The 19077-nt window shown below is 39.7% G+C and overlaps 2 pseudogenes across 2 annotated transcripts; one reads left to right on the top strand and one right to left on the bottom strand.

Moving 5' to 3' along the window:
- Positions 1 to 6387: 6387 nt before the first annotated feature.
- Positions 6388 to 7037, bottom strand: LOC308502410 (chloride intracellular channel protein 4-like; annotated as a pseudogene). The gene has a single exon. The product of its transcript is annotated as a chloride intracellular channel protein 4-like (transcript).
- A 4682-nt stretch (positions 7038 to 11719) lies between these two features.
- LOC308501905 (large ribosomal subunit protein eL29-like) lies at positions 11720 to 12258 on the top strand (annotated as a pseudogene). The gene has a single exon. The product of its transcript is annotated as a large ribosomal subunit protein eL29-like (transcript).
- Positions 12259 to 19077: the final 6819 nt, after the last annotated feature.

The raw sequence follows: 19077 nt of genomic DNA, 5'->3' as shown, positions 1-19077 counted from the left end.
CGCACACATCCCCTTGAAGTAGCACTTTGGGTTTCTTCTGATAAATACCAAGAAGTGGGATAAGTGGGTCCTTCTTTCTTTCCTGTTATAGCTTTTTTTTTTTTTCAAAATGCCTGCCTACTTTATTAAGAAGAGTAATCCCAGAACAGAAATGTCACAGGCAGGACAACAACAACTGCTCATTGCTTTTTTTTTTAAAACTTTACAATCACTACTATATTATACTTTAGCACAAAAAAACAAGACCAGTAACCATAACTAATTTTTGCTATTCACGACAATTATCCCATTGCTATTTACAACAAAATCTTTCCTTACATCTCAGCGCTATTATCTCAGCTTTGCATGCTAGTGTTTATTCAATTGTTTCTTTTTTTTTTTATCAGTTTCAGGTGCACAAGACAAAGTAATACTTAGACGTTTATCATTTATATCCCTCACACTGTGTGGACCCCCTTCCCCCCATCCACTATCCCTCTGACATCGCACCGAGCCATTACATTTCCACTGTCTCTATTCCTAATGCTGTAAACTTCTTTATTTAAAGTCTATTTTGTCTGGTATACATACTGCTACCCCAGCTTTTTGTTTATTTGTTTGTTCCCATTTGCAAGACATATCTTTTTCCATCCCTTTACTTTCGGTCTGTGTGTATCTTTCAATCCGAAGTGAGTCTTGTGTAGACAGCATATGTGAGAGTCTTGTTTTCTTGGGGGCTTTTCATGAGCTCTGGGCTCAGACCTAGAACCAGGGAAAGATGGCTTCAGTAGTTCCTTGCATTGCTCATATTGGCTTCTGTTCTCCTTTACATGAAGAAAGATTTGCCAGTCACAGCCATCCTCCCTAGGAATATACTGGGGTGCCAAAAAAATGTACACATTTTAAGAGATGTTATCCATGTATTACTTTTCGAAGTTGAATTGAATTATGGCAGCAATGTGTAGTATGACGTTCGCTCAAAAGATGGCATTAATCAAATGAATTTTAGCGTCATCATTGTATTACAATTTTAATACAGTTTTTTCCTTTCTTAAAATGTGTACACATTTTTTGGCACCCTCTGTATATACTGGTCTCATTGCTCAGCAGGAAAATGTTCCAGATATCATGGCTGGATAGAAATCTCTCTCTCTCTCTCCTCCCACCCTTGCCTCCATCCTTCCCATCTTTCCTCCTTTCTGAATGGTTAATGGATACATTTGGAAATTATTGTCCACATTCTATAGCTGCTGGACTGTATACAACCGATTGTATTTTTATTGTAAGATATAGTTTCAGCTATGTGTCACAGACACCAGAATTAACAGTGGATTACACAAGACAATTGTTTCTTTCTTCCTCATGGAAAAATCTAGAATAGTATGGTGTCTCCTCTCTATTAATTTGTTATAGAGACTAGATGGAGACAAATTTGTAATTTGTAATAGGGACTCAGACTCCTTTGGTCTTTTTGTGATGCCATCTTACAGTCCAAGATGGCTTCAGCCCACAGGAATGGGACAAGGAACGACAGGCCTCTACCCGTTGAGGTCATAACACAGATGTTTCTTTTCACTTGTGCTCATAATACACTGGCCAGAACTTAGTCACATTGTCACATCTAGCTACAAGACAGGCTAAAATTGTGGTTGTCTTTCTGAGAGTCATGCATTCAGCAAAACGTTCATTATTATGGATGAAGGGAAGAATGCATATTGTGGCACTGCTGGCAGTCTCTGCCACCCAAAATAAGTCAATTCTTGTTGGGGATCTTCAGCAACAGCTTCTTCCTTTATAGTCTTTGGTGTTCAAAAGGTTTAATAATTGCATTTCTGAATCTATGGGCCAAATGGTTGGGATTTCTCTAGGAGGACTGGAGTGCACTTTCAGACTCTAGGAATCCTCCCTTTCTAATGTACCCGAGCCTCTCTTAATAGCAGAGAATTGAGAAGAGTTTTGAGACATTTCTCATGAGCAATCAGTTTTAGTCTTTGAGTTACTTCCTTTGTAGGTTAGAGAGCGTTCTCTATTTTTCTAACAGTTTTGTTGAGGTATTATTTACATACCTTAAATTCACTCATTGAATTTTATGTAAGTGTACAGTTTGATAATTGTTTACTAAATTTATACAATTTGTGCAACCATTGGACAGTCCAGTAATAAAACATTTTCTTTATCCAAAATGTTCTCTTGTGCCTTTTGGAAGTCAATTCCCATTTCCACTCCAGTCTCCCCAGGCAACCTCTGATCTGCTTTCTGTCTCTATAGATTTACCTTTTCTATAAATTTTATATAAATATAATTATACAATTATGTAGTCTTTTGTGTCTGGCTTCTTTTACTTAGAAGAATATTTTGGGGCTTATCCACATTGTTGCGTATCTCGATAGTTCAGTCTTTTTTTATTGTTGAATTGTATTCTGTAAAATGGGTATACCACATTTCGTTTATCCATTCACCAGTGAGGGACATTTGGATTGCTTCCAGCTTTTGGCTAATGTAAATAATGCTACTGTGAGATTCAAATAGCTTTTATATGAACATATGTCTTCACGTCTCTTGAGTAGATACCTGGGAATGGCACTGCTGGGTCCTATGGTATGTTTAACTTTTTAAGAAACTGCCAAACTCTTTCCAAAGTGACTGTACCATTGTATGTTCCCTCCAGCAATGTATGAGAGTTTTATTTTCTCTAAACCCTCACCAACACTCAGTATTGTCAGTCTTTTGGATTATAGCCATACCAATATGTGTGCAGTGGTATCCCATTAGGGCTTTAATTTGCATTTCCCTGGTAATTAATGATATTGAGCACATAAAAAGCATAAAACTCCCTGTAAGCCCAGCTTTAGCTGCATCCCATAAAGTTTGTTTTTATTTTCATTTAATTTAAGATATTTTCTAATTTCCCATGTGATTGTTTTTCTTTGACCCAAGGATTATTTACACATGCTTTGTTTAATTTCCAAATATTGCAGGGTGGGGAGACCTTCAAATTTCTTCTTGTTGTTGAATTCGACTTTAATTCCTCTATGGTCATAGAACAATCTTTGTATGAGTCCAACCTTTCACATTTTATTGAGACTTATTTATGGCCTAGCATATCACTTATTCTAGAGAATTTTTTTGTGTGCTTGAAAATGAAGTGTATTCTGAGTAAAGTGTTCTATAATTATCAGGTCAAGTTGGTTGATAATGTTGTTCAAATTTCCTTATTTTATTAATTTTCTGTCTAAATGTTTTTTATCAATACTCAAGAAAGGAACATTGAAATCTACAACTATACTTGTTGCATATTTTTTCTTTTAATTCTGTTCATTTTGCTTCAAGTTATTTTGAGGTTCTGTTATTAGGTGCATATACATTATTAATTTTATACCTTCCAGATGTAATGACATTATAAAATGTCCCTATTTATCTTTAGTAATATTTCTATTTTTAAAGTAAATTAATATAGCCATTCAAGTTCTCTTACAATTACTATTTGCATGGTATATATTTTTTGATCTTCTAACTTTCAATCTTTGGAGCTAAAATATGTCTCTTACAGACTGCATATAGTTGGGTCTTGTTTTTGTATCTAGTTCCACAATTTCTACCTTTGATAGAAAAGTTTACTCTATTTACAGTAACACAGTTATTGATGTCACTAGATTTACATCTGTAATTTTGCTATTTATTTTCTTTAGGTCTTACGTTATTTTTGTTCTGTTCCTCATTTACTGCCACCTTTTGTGTTAAAAATTTTAGTGTGGCCATTTAATGTCTCTTCTGATTTTTAAAAACTTTTTTAAAAATGTTATTTTCTTAATAGTTGCTCTAGAGCAGTGGTTCTTAGCCAGGGGCAATATTGTTCCCCCACTCCTGCTAGAGGACATTTGGAAATGTCTGGAGACAGTTTTGCTTGTCACAGCCTGGGAGGCCATTCAGAGTTCAACTAGTTCTCAGGTCAGTCTTGCCTTTAGCTTTTAACGTGGCTCCCACAAGTTTCTTCATGCACATAAGTAGTGTTCCAGTCAGCAGGCTATATGTGGAGAGCTTATTCCAGCCCTTCCATGACTCTCTCATTTCCAGGATCTCACTGCTAAATTTCTGATTGGTCTGCAGCTTGCCCCAATCAGAGCCATAGGCTCAGACTAGAAGATCTGTGGGTTTTTCCTATTCATGTCCTAAGTTTGCTGCTTTTACTGATAATGTTATGGTGTGTTTTCACCTTCTCCCTGAAATTGAGCCTACCCTCTGGCAGCAAAGCTGCTAATTTTCTGGCCAGCTCTGGCATTCTTGCTTCTTGAGATGTAGGAACAGTTCCAGCGAGAAAATCACAGATTCCTGCTGAAGAGAAAGCAGTTTTTCGTGAATAATGATTCCCAATTTGTTGTTTACCTTTAGTTGATTTCCAGAGAACTATTGTTTTTGACAGTTTTAAAAATTTGTCCAATTTTATACTTGTTTTTGGAAGAGAGGATTTGACTATCTCTTCACGCCATAGATCAAAGTTCCCCCACTACTTTGGAATTAAAGCTTGCATCATAAAACCCGGCAAATTTAGCATAGTCATTTTCACCCCTGAAGGGGTAATAAAATCCTTGAGGAAATCTGGGTCCATGTTGCTCTATTAAGCAAAGAAAACTAAAGGTAGATGTTCTTTGAAAACTGTTGACTCTTATCTACCAGCAGTCCAGCAAGTATTTTTTTTCTTTGATAGTGAAAATATACTTTATTTTAATACAATACCTGCCAGCAATATACTGGTCCCAGAGAGACAAAAGAAAATACAAGCACTCTATAATAAGCTTTCATTTGCCTTTTCAAGTAATTCTAAAGAAAATACTCCAATTCTGTTCGACATTATGACTTGGGGAGTTGAAATTATTTTCCATGATAAAAATATAATTTTGACAGCCCCAACCTTGATAATTTGTAAAGAATGGAATAAAAAAGCCCATATAGTGTATCAATAATGAATGCTCCCCTCTCTTTGAATCAAATATTATAACCTGTGTAATTGGTTAATCAATAAACTTGATGAAATGTGTATCAAAATGTTCATGAAAAAATACATTTCTATTTCTTATCATTTTTACCTTGTAGATATTTTCTAAATGGATATTTTAAATGCAAAGAAATAAAAGCTATCTACATGCAACTCTGGAGAGATTCAAAATTCAATAGAAGTAAAAATGCCTAATGTATAGAAAATCTGCATTTACATTTTTTAAAAAAGGAAGTCATATCAACTAAAATGGTAGAAAGCTTTCCAGTTATTGAATACAATATTTTTTCAGAATCCCTTGGGAAATAGTGATAGCTTTCATTTAGACTATCATCTCCTCATTGGTTTAAATGAAGGGGGAATTGATTCAGTAGTTGCAGAAATAACATCAGATGATTCCATCACGTCAACGTATACACTACATGAATTGCCATGAAAACTTTTATGTCCCAAATCTCCACCAATTTTAAGCTGTGATCTTTCCACAAATATAAGATGGGGTAAAGAGCATGTTCTAGGATCATCCTTTTTACTGGCTTTTGTCCACTTGCCAATTTCAACTCTATTTGATTAACTTCCCTGATAAAATAATAAGTAAGATCTGTCTTTCTACAGAGAAAAATAATTCTGCCTTCATCAAAATCGTAACATCAAAATCGTAAATTTACCCCAGGATTACACTTGGCTGTCTCCATGTGCAAGGAAGATCTTGAGAATATCATCCCTCCCTCTAAACTTTTAGCTTCTACATAGTGTCAGATGTTATAACTGGTATAAAGAATAAATGCTTTTAGGAAAAATAAAAATCCATGTACAAAGTCAAAGAGCAAAATCTGTAGTGACTTTCTGTAGAAGGAAGGCTCTCTTCTCTGGTGGTAACTCCCTTGGTACATATCCAGCATAGATTAAGTTGGAACAGTATTTTGATACAGTAGCAATCCTTTCAGATACTCTTACTAAATATTATAAAATTCAAAAAAATACATAAATACTGCTTGTACCATGCATTATGCACCAGTTTGGGGCTGACTGATGAGGTCATGGTTACTATTTTAACCGTCAAACATTGCACCTCAAAAGTCCTGCCACAGTGAATGGACACAATGATGAGGGCTCTAGAGAGATGGCAAACTACCTCTAAAGTGAAAAGTTTCTGGTGAAATGTCTCCAAATTAGAGGAGAGGAGGATATGAGGTAGGGGAGGTAGGCAGGATAAAATTTTAAAATAATACTGCTTAGGAGTGTACGTTTAAAGGTAGCTACTATACCTTGTCTATCCTTTATCCTAATCTTGAATAACTGCCATGTTCATGCAAAATAAAATTTCTACTTTATAGGAAGAGGAGCAGTCTGTTAGGAAAAACATATTCTTAGTCAAGGAAAGATGTGAAAACATCTCTCTCATAAATGTTATTTTACTTAGTAAGTCTTTTGGCTACGTCACTATGTGCTATTTCGACCTCCTGGTGACTGGGGCAGGTATTGGTGAACTCGTCCCTACTGTAAGCATTAGTTAAGTATCTCCAGATGCCAGTCATTCCTTTTGGAATATCAAAGTTGTGGTATTTTTTGCCACCACCTTGACAATGTGCACTTTGGGCAGCAGGTTGCAATCAGCCAATGTCATTTCATTGCCATCCAGAAATTGACGGATGGCAAAAATTACGGATGTGGAAAACTTCATGTCCTCCATACTATTCTCATCAATTTCGTTAGGGAGAGGAGAGTTCAGATACTCATCCGGTTTCTGCAGTGTTTTCAAGAGACCCCTCTCCAATGCTTCATTAGCCTCTGGCCTTGAATTCTTAATATATGCAGAGAATTTGGCAAAGATGTCCATCCCAGCAGCATTTGATTCTGGGTGTTTTGGTGAAAGCTTTAAGTACCTTTTCAGGTTAACAGTTGTGACACTAAATACAACTCCTTTGAGCCAAAGAATCATGAAGAGCCTCTGGGAAAAGGGGCAGTTTCCTATGCTTTCACCATCACTGCCAGCCTTAACGAAGAGCTCCGTGCTGGGCTCTTTGTCCTCCTTCAGCCCGTTCAGCGGCATCGACAACGCCATGGCCAGCGCGGCTGGGCTACACAGACGGTGGAAGCTTCTGCTCCGGGGCTGCTCTGGTGCGGGCTCCCGCCGCGCTGCGCTTCCCTGGACAGTGCGGGAGTCGAGCTCACCTCACCTCCACTCTTCAGCTCCACCCCACGCCTCGCGCGCGAACCCAGCAAGTATTTTTGACCTTTGGTTCAGAACAACTGATTCTGAGCCCTAAATGGCTCTGATCCACAGGGAACAAGTCCCTCAAAGCTGATCAGTTGCTTCCTAAAGTCTTACACTGTGGTATTTGTTCTCCCTAGCATGTTAGTCTCCCTCATTCCCCCATCTTCCCCACTGCACGTGTGCACATGTATGTGTGCACAAGCACAAACACACACATGCACACATGTGTGTATACATAGTTATATTGGAAATTTGCTTTCTAAAGCAATTCAACTCTGGCTTCAGTGAGACCGGTAACCTATATCTGAGGTGCCCCAATGAAGGCCCTCGATGGAGCTGCTGAAGACATTCTCCTCCAAGCGTCAAAAATCCAAGACCATATCTTATTCATTCGTTCAATTGATTTGTGTAAGTACCTACTATAGAGCCCAGCACTGTGCTGGGGGTTGAGGATACAGCGGTGATCATGCCACAGTTCCCAGTCTCGAGGAACTTTCATTACCAAGGAGTAGACACAAATAAATGAGCATTTATAATAAAGTATGTTGAGCATAATGGCAGGCTGTTAATGGGAACTCATATGAGAGAGTAGCACTTAGTCTAGACTTGGAGGATGAGAGAAGGCTTCTTGGAGAAGTAATGTCTGAACTAAGACTAAGGAATGAGTCAGAGTTAGGCAGGCAGCTAGTTTACATTGTGCATTATTTACAAATGTGCAAACCAGGATAAGTTTAGCTCAACCTTCCACCCTCTCACCCGACTTCTAGCTCGCCCTCTACTGTGCCTCCTCGCCTCACCCTACTTATGTAAATTGGGTTGAATCTTCCAGGAAAGCCAGTTTATTCTAATGTTTATTTAAACCAGATAGATTTTGAAAGATAGCCAGAGAGATTTCATGCAGCAATGAAAACAATCTTTGACCTGATTGCTGAGAAACAAAATCTTAGATTTCCTGGCAGCTTCCCAGCATGACATATAAAACTAGTTGACATAGAAAAGATTTATGCCCCTGATGGGAATTGGACTCAGTAATCTTGAAATTCTAGTCCTGGTCTACTAGTGAGTAACTGGATGATGTTGAGCAAGCTTCTTAACATCTCTAAGTCCCCCCCCCCTTTTTTTTAAATTTTATTGGGGAAGAGGAACAGGACTTTATTGGGGAACAGTGTGTACTTCCAGGACTTTTTTTTTCCCAACTCAAGTTGTTGTCCTTTCAGTCTTAGTTTGTGGAGGGCACAGCTCAGCTCCAGGTCCAGTTGCCGTTGCTAGTTGCAGGGGGCGCTGCCCACCATCCCTTGTGGGACCCGAGGAGTTGAACTGGCAACCTTGTGGTTGAGAGCCCACTGGCCCATGTGGGAATCGAACCAGCAGCCTTTGGAGTTAGGAGCACAGAGCTCCAACCGCCTGAGCCACAGGGCCAGTCCTAGTTCCCCCTTTTTTATTAGTAAAAAGAGAGGGGTAAGACAGTCTCCAGTTGCCTCCCACCTCTATTATGAAGTGAACCAAGTTATTTAGCAAAGCTAAATAGAAATAAATGATCTATTTCTACATGGTGGTGTCATAGAAAGCAAGCTGAGGTCCCTACTAAAAGGAGAAAGATTCTACCTACAGGGCCGGTGTGGAATTTAGGAATAGAACTAAAGGGCTTGCAATCTACCCCAGCAGCTTTCTCAGGCTTACCCTGCACTTCTCTCATAGATATTTTTCCTACATGTGGTTCAAAAACCTTTCCATTGTGTCCCTATAGACTGTACCTATTTATAAATGTTATTAATTGAAGCAAATTGATCTGTCTGTAGAGACAGACAGCAAGGGGCACACACTGACTATTTTATATGCCCACACTTACTACTCTGTCAAGTTATATTACATTCTTCTCTCATACTAACTTTCCTGGAAGAACCCCTGCTTCTAACTGGTACTAAGTAAAACCTATAGTAAGTGAGGTAGACTCATTCTTGGACCCACTACAGGGGTCCAGATGCTTTGGAAGTTTAAACCAAACACTCTGGTGGACACTAACTCCAATATAATGCCTGACAAATCCCACAACAAATATGATTCAGAAGGCTTGGCTGAATATAAAGGTCTTGAGTATACTTGAAGAGTCAACCCAATTTTTCCCATTTCCAATTTCCAGTTTTAGAATAAATGACTTCCCTTTTAACACTCCTGCTGGGGGCGGGAAATAGTAGACAGCCTCTGCATTCCGTGTAAGCCCAAAGTTCTTATATGATCCAGAGAGCAGGTGAGGGGTGGCCTAAGAGTGTGAGACATTCACAGTCAATTGTGTGTGGGGGGGAGGGCGGGGGGGGGCAGAATTGTCAGGTTGGTTTTCAGTTCCTTTATGGAAATTTAAATGTGAATGACTGAGCTGTTCATAAGTGACAAAGGTACGAGGGAAATGTTTTTTACAGACCATTCTAACCTGCCAATGGTGGTGTCTTCTTGACTCTCCAGTAGAAGAGAGTGATACCTTAAACTAAGTATTAGGTACTAACTCTTTCAAAGTAAGAGTTTCCCACTGTCCTAGGTTTGAAAGCCTGCAATAAGATAAAAGAAAAAAGAAAATAATACTAGCAGCCAACCTTTATTGAGACCTTCCTATGTGCCAAACTCTGGCACATAAGCATTTACATGTATATGTTTATATGCATATGTTTACATACATTATCACCTTTAAAGCCTATAAAGTGTTATTTCTTCTGTTTTGTAAAAGAGGAAACAGAGAGGTTAAATAACTTGTCCACAGTCACACAGCCAATAGCCCTAATCTGAGCCAAATTTCAAGTATGTCATTGAACTTTTGTGTCTGGATGACATTCTGCACTTTGATTATGAACAGATAAATATGAGGGGTTCACTGCCCTCAGTCTAGGAGGGCTAGTCCCTCCACATTGGAATCCTCCATTGTTCATGCTGCAACTAAGTGGCCTCTTGTGCCATTTCATGAGGGCTCATGACACCTCTTCTTAACAGATTGTCACCCAGATGTCACTGTGTGTAATGGTAAGATGAGGATAATTATATCTTGCCTCTCAGAGTGTTTTTGAGGATTAAGAGAGATACCGTCAGTGAAGAGTTTTCCTCAGAGCAGTACATCACGATAAGCTTGGGATAAATGGTAGTTTGGGATAAATGGCAGGTAATTTTATCTACTCAATTATTACATATACCCATTGTCTAACCACTGCACTTCTCTCACTCCAGTTAAACCAGGATGGTTTGCAAATCCACAAACATAACTTGGTCTCCATTGCCCTGTATTACTCATTTGTTTTTAAAGATTGTAGATGGGAACCTGGAGAGACTGGAGTGTCCTGTTTCCATCAGAGGGATCTGCAAGATCCCTGTCCTCACCTTTCGGCTTCTACTCTAGAGACTGAAACCTATCCTAGACATATTTCTAGAAGGGGAAAGCATGTCCTCCCCATTTTCTCCACACAAGCAGTTCCTACTAGTTATTCAAGGCTCCCTTTAAGCATCACTTCCTCCAGGAAGCCTTCCCTGAATCCTTCCTTTGTGAGGTGACTATCCTTTTTACTCTCACAGCCTGATCTCTCACAGATATTTCTCTGTACATCTGCACTCCTGGAGGGCAGGGACACTATTTTCATTTGTGTACCCCACCCATAGGAAGTGTTCAATAATGTTTGTGGGATGAATGTCACATAGGTATTTGCTTCCTGAAGGAAAGGTCCATTTGTCAGGCATATTAGCCCCTTATAGCAGTGTTGTTTATGTTGTTCCTGCACAGATATCAAAGGAAGTGCTCGATTATACATTTAGTAAACCTTACCTGCTAGATGAGATCTTGAGGTCTCATCTTGTTTTTCCTACCTTACCTTAAGGTTGATTCATACCTTAAAACAGACGAACAAACAAGCCACACACACACACACACACACACACACACACACACACACAGAGATGAATGTGCCCTTTTATTGTTTTTCTTTATTATATAAGCAATATATGCTCATTGTAACACACTAGAACACATGAATAACAAAAAAGGAGGAAACAATAATGAGCATAATTCTACCACTCAGAGATAACCACTATTAATATTTTTGTCACCATGATGCAGACTTTTCTTTATGTGTGTATACACTTTAAAAATAGGTCACAGTGTTCATATGATACTTTTTTCTCTTTATATATATTTAAGTACTAAATATCCTTTATGTCATATTAGATCACATAGTTTTTATTGTATTAATATACCACATTTTATTTATTCTTGGCTGGCTGTATTCTTTCCAATTTTTAGCAATTATCCACAGCACTGCAAGGTGGTCAAATGCTTAAGTTGTTATTTCATTATTACCTTAGGATAAAAATTTGAGAATAAAAATGTTGGTCCAATAGATATGTATAATTGACGTGGTTTTTAATGTTTTCTATGAGCCACCAAATTACCCTTCGCCTCCACTGTCAGTGTATAAGTACCCAGGTCCCCGAGCTCTTGCTGACCCTGGACACTTGCATTAAAACAAAACCAAGCAGCTGTAGGCTTGGCTGCACACATGGCCAAGTCCAAAAACCACGCCACGTACAGCCAGTCCGGAAAATGGCACAGAAATGGCATCAAGAAGCCCTCACCACAAAGATAGAATGTCTTAAGGAGGCGGACCCCAAGTTCCGGAGGAACATGCGCTTTGTCAAGAAGCACGACGAGAAGGGCCTAAAGAAGATGCAAGCCAACAATGCCAGGGCCATGAGTGCATGGGCTGAGGTAATCAAGGCGCTCCTAAAGCTCAAGGAGGTCAAGCCCAAGATCCCACAGGGCCGCAGCGGCAAGCTCACTTGACTTGCCTACATTGCCCACCCCAAGCTTGGGAATCGTGCTCGAGTCCGCATCACCAAGGGTCTCAGGCTCTGCCGTCCAAAGGCCAGGGCCAAAGCACAAACCAAGGCCCCAGCGGCACCTGCAGCTGCAGCTCCGCCTGCCCAGGCCCCCAGGAAGGCTCCAGAGCACAGCCCTCTGTCTGCCAATGTGAGGACGGAAGGACTGGTGGGACCCCTGGGCTGCTGTCTGCATGGGGCTGGTGTCCTCCAGTGCTAGTTGGACAAATAAAGCTGGGGCAGAATCTGTCATTAAAAAACACACAAAAAAAACACCAAGCAAAAAATACATTTGGTTATTGCAAAGTCATTCTTGCTTTACTTGGGATTTCTTTAACCATTGCAAAGTTTATTTTCGTACATTTACTGATGCTTATCTCTTTTGTAAAGTGAGTATTCTCATCGTTTGTTTATTTTTCTATTAATTTGAATGCTTTTTTTCACTTGAGAGTTAGATCAGTACCCATGGTCTCTTGGACTCAAGGCCCATTTCATAATGCTAGACATTAAAGGAGATTTGCACGTGTGCGTGAGTATGTGTATGTCCCTGAGCAAGACATATGAGTAGAAAAGACTTCTCAGGCTACTTCAATTATTAAAATTAATGTTTGATTTACTAAAGTTGCAATTAAAAATACTTTTTTCTTTAACAATTTGTTGATTTTTATAGATCTTATTTTATTCATAAAATTTACCAAATTTTATCAGTGTTTAAGGGGAAGTTTGATTAATATTTGTTTCTGTTAATTAAGCTCCTTTGAAAAATTTAAACTGCCTTAGAAATTTAACATATTTAACTTTTTTAAAAGTGCATTAATTGTGTGACTAATAAACAAACTTTAAGTAAGCCTTAGAAATCAAATAACAATATATAAATATGGCAAATTTACTTTAAACTTTCTAATACGGTTTATGAATTTAGCACAATTTTCTTTTGTCTTAAAATTATAAATCTAACAAATACTCATTATACATTTTAAAATTAGAATTATAAGGCAAATCAGTTAGTCTATTATGCCAAATTGTTCTTTAATATACCAAATTCTCTTACATGTTTTAAGTACTTAAAATACTATATAGCTATAGAGTATTCCCAAATTTAATTCAAAATAGCAATAATTCAGGGTTTGGTTTACTTAGCCATCTCTGTCCTTAATTCTAAATCTCCTCAGACATTTACCCACAAAGGAGGAAATTATTTTCTCCCAAGAACTTTGACGTTGCCCTTTTGGGTAGGTGAGATTGCATACAGACTTGAGACTTTGGTTGGGATAAGAATATTTATAACTGTAGACATTGTCAAATGACAAAACTCCAACAATGAGTATGATGTCCTTTAGTTAAGGAAAAACAATCCATGGATTGGGGGAGTACAGTGCCTCACAAGCAGTGGAGCACTTTTCCCAGGGGATTTTGGACAAAAGCGAGTTTTGTAGAGCATTACAAGTTCCTACGCCGAAACACGGCATGGTTTGTTGGGGATGCTTGTCTGACCTTATTTAGAAAGATCAAGGAACAAGAAAATAAGTGAAAGTCTGGAGTTCACGTGGTGTTTAGGGATTGGCTGGCTGGATACGCTGCCTTTTTTGGTCAAGCAGATAATTTACAGGAATTCAAAAATTTGGTTTGTTGACATGGCACCTCGGGCAGGAGCAGGTCCATCTTGGGCCTAGAAGTTTATTTCAACAGCATCTAGGATGAGTTTTCTCACAATGATGGAGGACAAGTAATACTAGAAGTCTCTTTTAATGTCCCTATCCCTATCTCACACAATCCCCCGATAAGCTTTTGAGTGTGTGACCTCTATTTTTATGTCTGAGTTAAGCCTGCAACCCTATCCACATTACTTCACCAATTGATTGGATCCAACAGATCCTTTCCAGTTATATTCTAAGCTGAATTACTTTCATATTCTTCCTTTCTGCAGTGCTACAAGTCATACAGTTATTCATATGACACCTGTTTGGATTCTGTAAAATTTATGTCTGTCTGATTCAAGGGTCACAGTACAAAGGTCATTCTTGTGAAAACAGATTACATGTTTCTTTATGCTTTGCCAAAACAAATAGAACAAGTACAAAGTTTTAAAGTTACTTGAATATAATCACTAGCAATTAACCAGGTTTAATTCAATGATAGAGTTCTCCCTTCTTTCTTTTCTCCCTTGTTTGGCAAATCACTACAATCACGTATTATCACTTCACTCATAAATCTTGAAATTCCTAGTTGATGCATAAGGCAGCTATTGGCTAATGATCTCAGAATTTGAGAATAAAGTTAGAAATCCTATCACTCTCTGAATCTGAGGTGAGACATCCTAGAAGCAACCCGGCCCAAGAGACAGTTTACTAGTGTCACACTGAAATGGCTTGAGAAATTTCTGAGTTCACTGGGGCTAGAAAGCAGTCTTGGAATGTGATGTGTGTACATGACTTGAATGCACGTGACACCCTACCACAAGTGTGAGCACAGTAGTGTTCTGACAGAGGAGTGGGGTGTTCCATGGAGCCTAGGAGGAGGTAGCCAAAGAGCGGGTAGCCTGAAGCCAGCTGGTCTAAAATTGAATCCTGGCTCCACCGCTTACCAACTATGTAACCGTGGTCAAATAACTTAATTTCTCTGTGCCTTGGTTTCCTTAACTATAAAATGAGTTGTTGTGAAGTGAAACGATGTTCACAAAATTATGAAAACTGTGTCTGAAAAAAACAATTGTGTCTGAAATATAGTAAGATAGACTATTGTCATCTAACAATAATTATGGAGTGGCTTACTTCTCATGAATTAGATAGGAACGAAAACTAACCAGTAAGGCTAGTAAGATTAGACAATTGTCTGGGGTAAGGAAGTTGGTCAGGTGTGCAGAAGAAGTTAATGCCACAGGGGCAGAGTTTCTAAGAGGGTCAACTTGCTCCGGTGAATTACTGAAAACCATGGCGGCAGTAGAGAGCAGAGTTAAGTATTTGTATAGAGTCAGCCTGGAAAATACAAGCAGGAAGAATGTGTTAGCTGAAGTGTCATTGTATAACTACATAGGGACATGGTCAGTGCCCAATCCTGCTGGATCAGCTGGATGAGTCCTGGGCTGAGCTCAGCAAGAAGAGCTTTTAGTTGAGAGGTCAGAGTTTGCATAAACAGAAAAAGAACTGTGTCATTTGTATAAGAGTACTAAGCTTGGTGATAGTGCCAAGTGTTAAATCAAAAATGTGCAACTGAGTAGATGAGGCAAAAAGGAGCAGAAAAAGGCAATGTTCAAGAATGTCAGAAGGAGTGTTGGATCAGGTGTGAGGAGCAGATTGAGGTGGGAATATATAGAACAAAGATCAGGAATGATTTCCTTTGATTCCTGTATACCCCGCAGTAGTTGTTTCCCATAGCTACATGGAATCAGATAGTTAGCTAATGGGGATTTCATCTGGACAAGTGCCAGTGAAGGAGGAAACGCTTTCTTAGACAGTCTCTAATTGGCGTAAACAGAAATTTGGCAAACATAGCATTATATGAGTGAAATAATCACTTTGAACTAGTAGTACTTGAAGCTCAGTGAAGATATTTTTCAGAGGCACCAACCTGTTCAAAATGGAATCATTTTCTCTCTTGGAAAATGAAAAAATGAGTTGAGTTCTCATTGTAATGACACATAAGATAGGGGTGAAAGGGTGCTTTATTTTATTTTATTTTAATTTTTTTTAACCAGCTATACACCTATGTTCCAGAAAAGGATATTGTGCTTGAAACCCAGGGGTGGATAAATGAGTATTAGGACTTTGTGTTCTCTCATTATGGGGAGAGAATGAGAATGTCTTCATTTGTACAGACAGAAGTTGCATCTTGTCATCAAAGGCATAAAATTGTTTTGTTCTTTTATGGAAGTTCAATATTTGTAGAAGGATTGAGTGGAAGCCAAGTAGACAAATGGATGAAACATGCTGGTTATGAAGCTATTTTCTCTAAGCTTCTACTCTTCTTTGCTCTGCTTTATGCTGCTATGTCTCATGGGACTCTACAAACCATATTTCTATTCTGCCAGCCCTCCCCATTAAAATCATCTAATAGAGGCTTTATAGGGAGACTAGAAGACTAGAGCGGGTAAGGGATTTACTCTTTCCTGTTTGCTTTCTGTTCCTATAAGTGCCCCCTAGCAACTGTTCTTCCCTCTGGTATCAACATTTATTTTCAGTAGCAATATTTGGCTGCAGGGAGCAGTTCTTTTCTACATTCCCCAAACTGGCCTCATTATGCCCCTTCAGAGACACCACCACCAGCCAAATGGCACTTTCACCCCAAGTGTCTGACTCCCAGCTTTGCACAAACTTCCTCCAAGCTCCTACAGCACCAGCACCATCCAGCCAGTGCCCCATCCTCAGGGACCTCAGGGAGTTTCAGATCCTTAGGGAGCTGGGGGGGGGGGAGGGAGGGGGTTCTCCTTGGAGCAAGAAGATTCAAATAATCCCAACATCTTTTCTTTCCCAGCCCTAGAAGTGGCAGTTGCTTCTTGCAGTTTCACTTCCAGAAAACTTCAGTGTTCCCTTCTTGTCTTTTCAGTTCTCTCAATCACTGATTAGCAATTCTTTATGTGAAATTCTCCCTCTTAAAATAGCTGCTGTGGTTTCCGGTTTTCCAGTTAGGCCTTAACGGATACTTAACCCGTGGCTATTCTGACATACGCTTTTAGAGATTAAACCTTTTCCCCAGTTGAAAATCACTGCTGTAATTAGGGTGCCCATATGTCTCAGTTTGCAATACTGATTTATGCCTGTTGTCCTGGCATAATTGTTAGTAGTGTAATGAAATACATAGTTCCCTTAAACATAAAGAGCCACTGTTACTCAAGGGAATGTTTTCTATCTCTCAGGTATATTGTGGAGCAAGAAAATCAGAACCATTGCTATAAAAGTATAGTAATCAAAACAGTATGGTACTGGCATAAAAGCAGACACATATACCAATGGAACAACATTGAGAGCCCAGAAATAAATCATGAATATATGGTCAACTAATATTTGACAAGAGAGCCAAGAATACTCAATGGGAGAAGGATAGTCTCTTCAATAAACGGTGTTGGGAAAACTAGATATTCACATGCAAAAGAATGAAATTGGACCTCTACCTTACACTACTCACAAAAATTAACTTGAAAAGGATTAAAGACCTGAACCCTTAAAACTCTTAGATAGAAACATAGGGAAGACTTCTGGTCAAGATGGGGGAGGCAGAGTAAGCAAATGTTGTGCTTGCCTCCTCCCATGATCATATCAAAATTACAACTAAACTACAGAAAAACCATCATTGAGAATCACCTGCAGTCTAGCAGAACAGAGTCCTACAACTAAGGCTATACAGAAGAAGCCAATCAAGACTGGTAGATGGGGCAGAGACATGGACCAGGCAGGCCCCACACCGAGGGTGTGGCAGTTAGGAAATGAGGAAGGATATCTCAGCTGTGGAGGTCCTGCTCTTAGGAGTGAGGGCATCCCAGCCCTAAACCTGGGCTCCCCAGCCCAGGATTCGAGGTCTGGCTGTGAAAATCAGCAGGGATTGTGGCTGAGTGAGACAAAGGGTTGCTAGAGTCCCAGGCATTTTTCTTAAAGGGCCCATGCATGGATTTGCTCACTGATGAACTCACACACTCTGAGCTCAAGTACTGGGGCAGCAGCTCGAAAAGTGCCAGGGACATACAGGGAGAAACTAAATTGTCTGGCTTTAGGACGAGGGCTGGAAGAGGCAGCTTTCTCCCAGAAAGACTGCTGGCAGAAGCCATTGTTCCTTTGCTGAGCCCTCCCCCACCCAGCCTGCAGGCACAGGCAGCTGCCAAGTCTGAGGATCTATCAACCTGGCTAACACCTTTTGTTCTACCCTGGTGATTCCCTGAGACAGTGTCTCACCCAAATTTAGGGTCCACCCAATCCACTTCCAGGGGCTTTTCCATATAAACAACCAATCTTGGCTTTTGTGCTGTGGACTTCCCTGAAAATTCTCAAAGGTTCACAAACCCCAAACAAGCAACACTGAGCCTCAGCAAGCCCTGTACCTCTTGTTAAGTGGCCCAAAACCTGAAACTAGTGGCAGCCATCCATGATTCATAGCTTAGCTTCTCCCAGGCACCTCTAAGCCCAGCACAAGTGGCAACCATCTATAGATCACTTTGTAGCTCATACCAAGTGGCCAAAGGCAGGGCATAGACAGCAGCTGAACATGGCCTGCACTGGAGTCCCTCCCAAGAGATCCCAGAACCAACAAACCTGGTGGCCAGCTTCAGACCACACCAGAGTACCACCCAACCACCTCCATAAATAAGACACCCAAAGGGAAGACACAGCAGGCACCAGAGGCCTCATAAATCAAATCCTGCTCTGTGGTGTCAGCCCCTACACAACAGGTCCTCTACTGAAGTCACAGCCAGTCCTAACAACCAATCAGCCCAAGGGTCAATTCCTCCCACTGACATGCAAATAGCAACCGAGGCTCAACTACAATAGGAGGGTACGCACAACCCACACAAGGGGCACATGTGGAACACCCAGATCAGGTGACAAGGGAGACTGTATCACTGAACCCCACGGGACACGTACTACATAAAGCTACTCTACCAAGCCCAGGAGATGCATCAGATCTACCTAATGCATAGAAACACACACAGGGAGGCAGTCAAAATTATGAGACAAAGAAACATGTCCCAAATGAAAAAACAAAACAAAGCTCCAGAAAAAGAACTAAACAAAATGGAGACAAGCAATCTACCAGACGCAGAGTTCAAAACTGGTTTTAAGGATGCTGAATGATCTCAGGGAGAACTTCAATAAAGAGATAGGAAACATAAAAATGGAGATAGAAAACATAAAAAAGAACCAGTCAGAAATGAACAATACAATGACTGAAATGAAGAATACATTAGAGGGAGAAAGATCCAAGAGGGCAGAGTAGATAAACATAGTGCCGGCATCATTCTGTGAACACATTAAAATTACAACTATATTATATAATAATCAACCTGAAGAATCATCTGAAGTCTAGCCAAACAGAAATCCTATAACAAAAAGTA

This window comes from Rhinolophus hipposideros (genome assembly GCF_964194185.1).
Source record: "Rhinolophus hipposideros genome assembly, chromosome: 9".
NCBI lineage: Eukaryota > Metazoa > Chordata > Mammalia > Chiroptera > Rhinolophidae > Rhinolophus > Rhinolophus hipposideros.
Note: the sequence above shows the minus strand (reverse complement) of the source record. Positions and strands in the feature narration are given on the sequence as shown.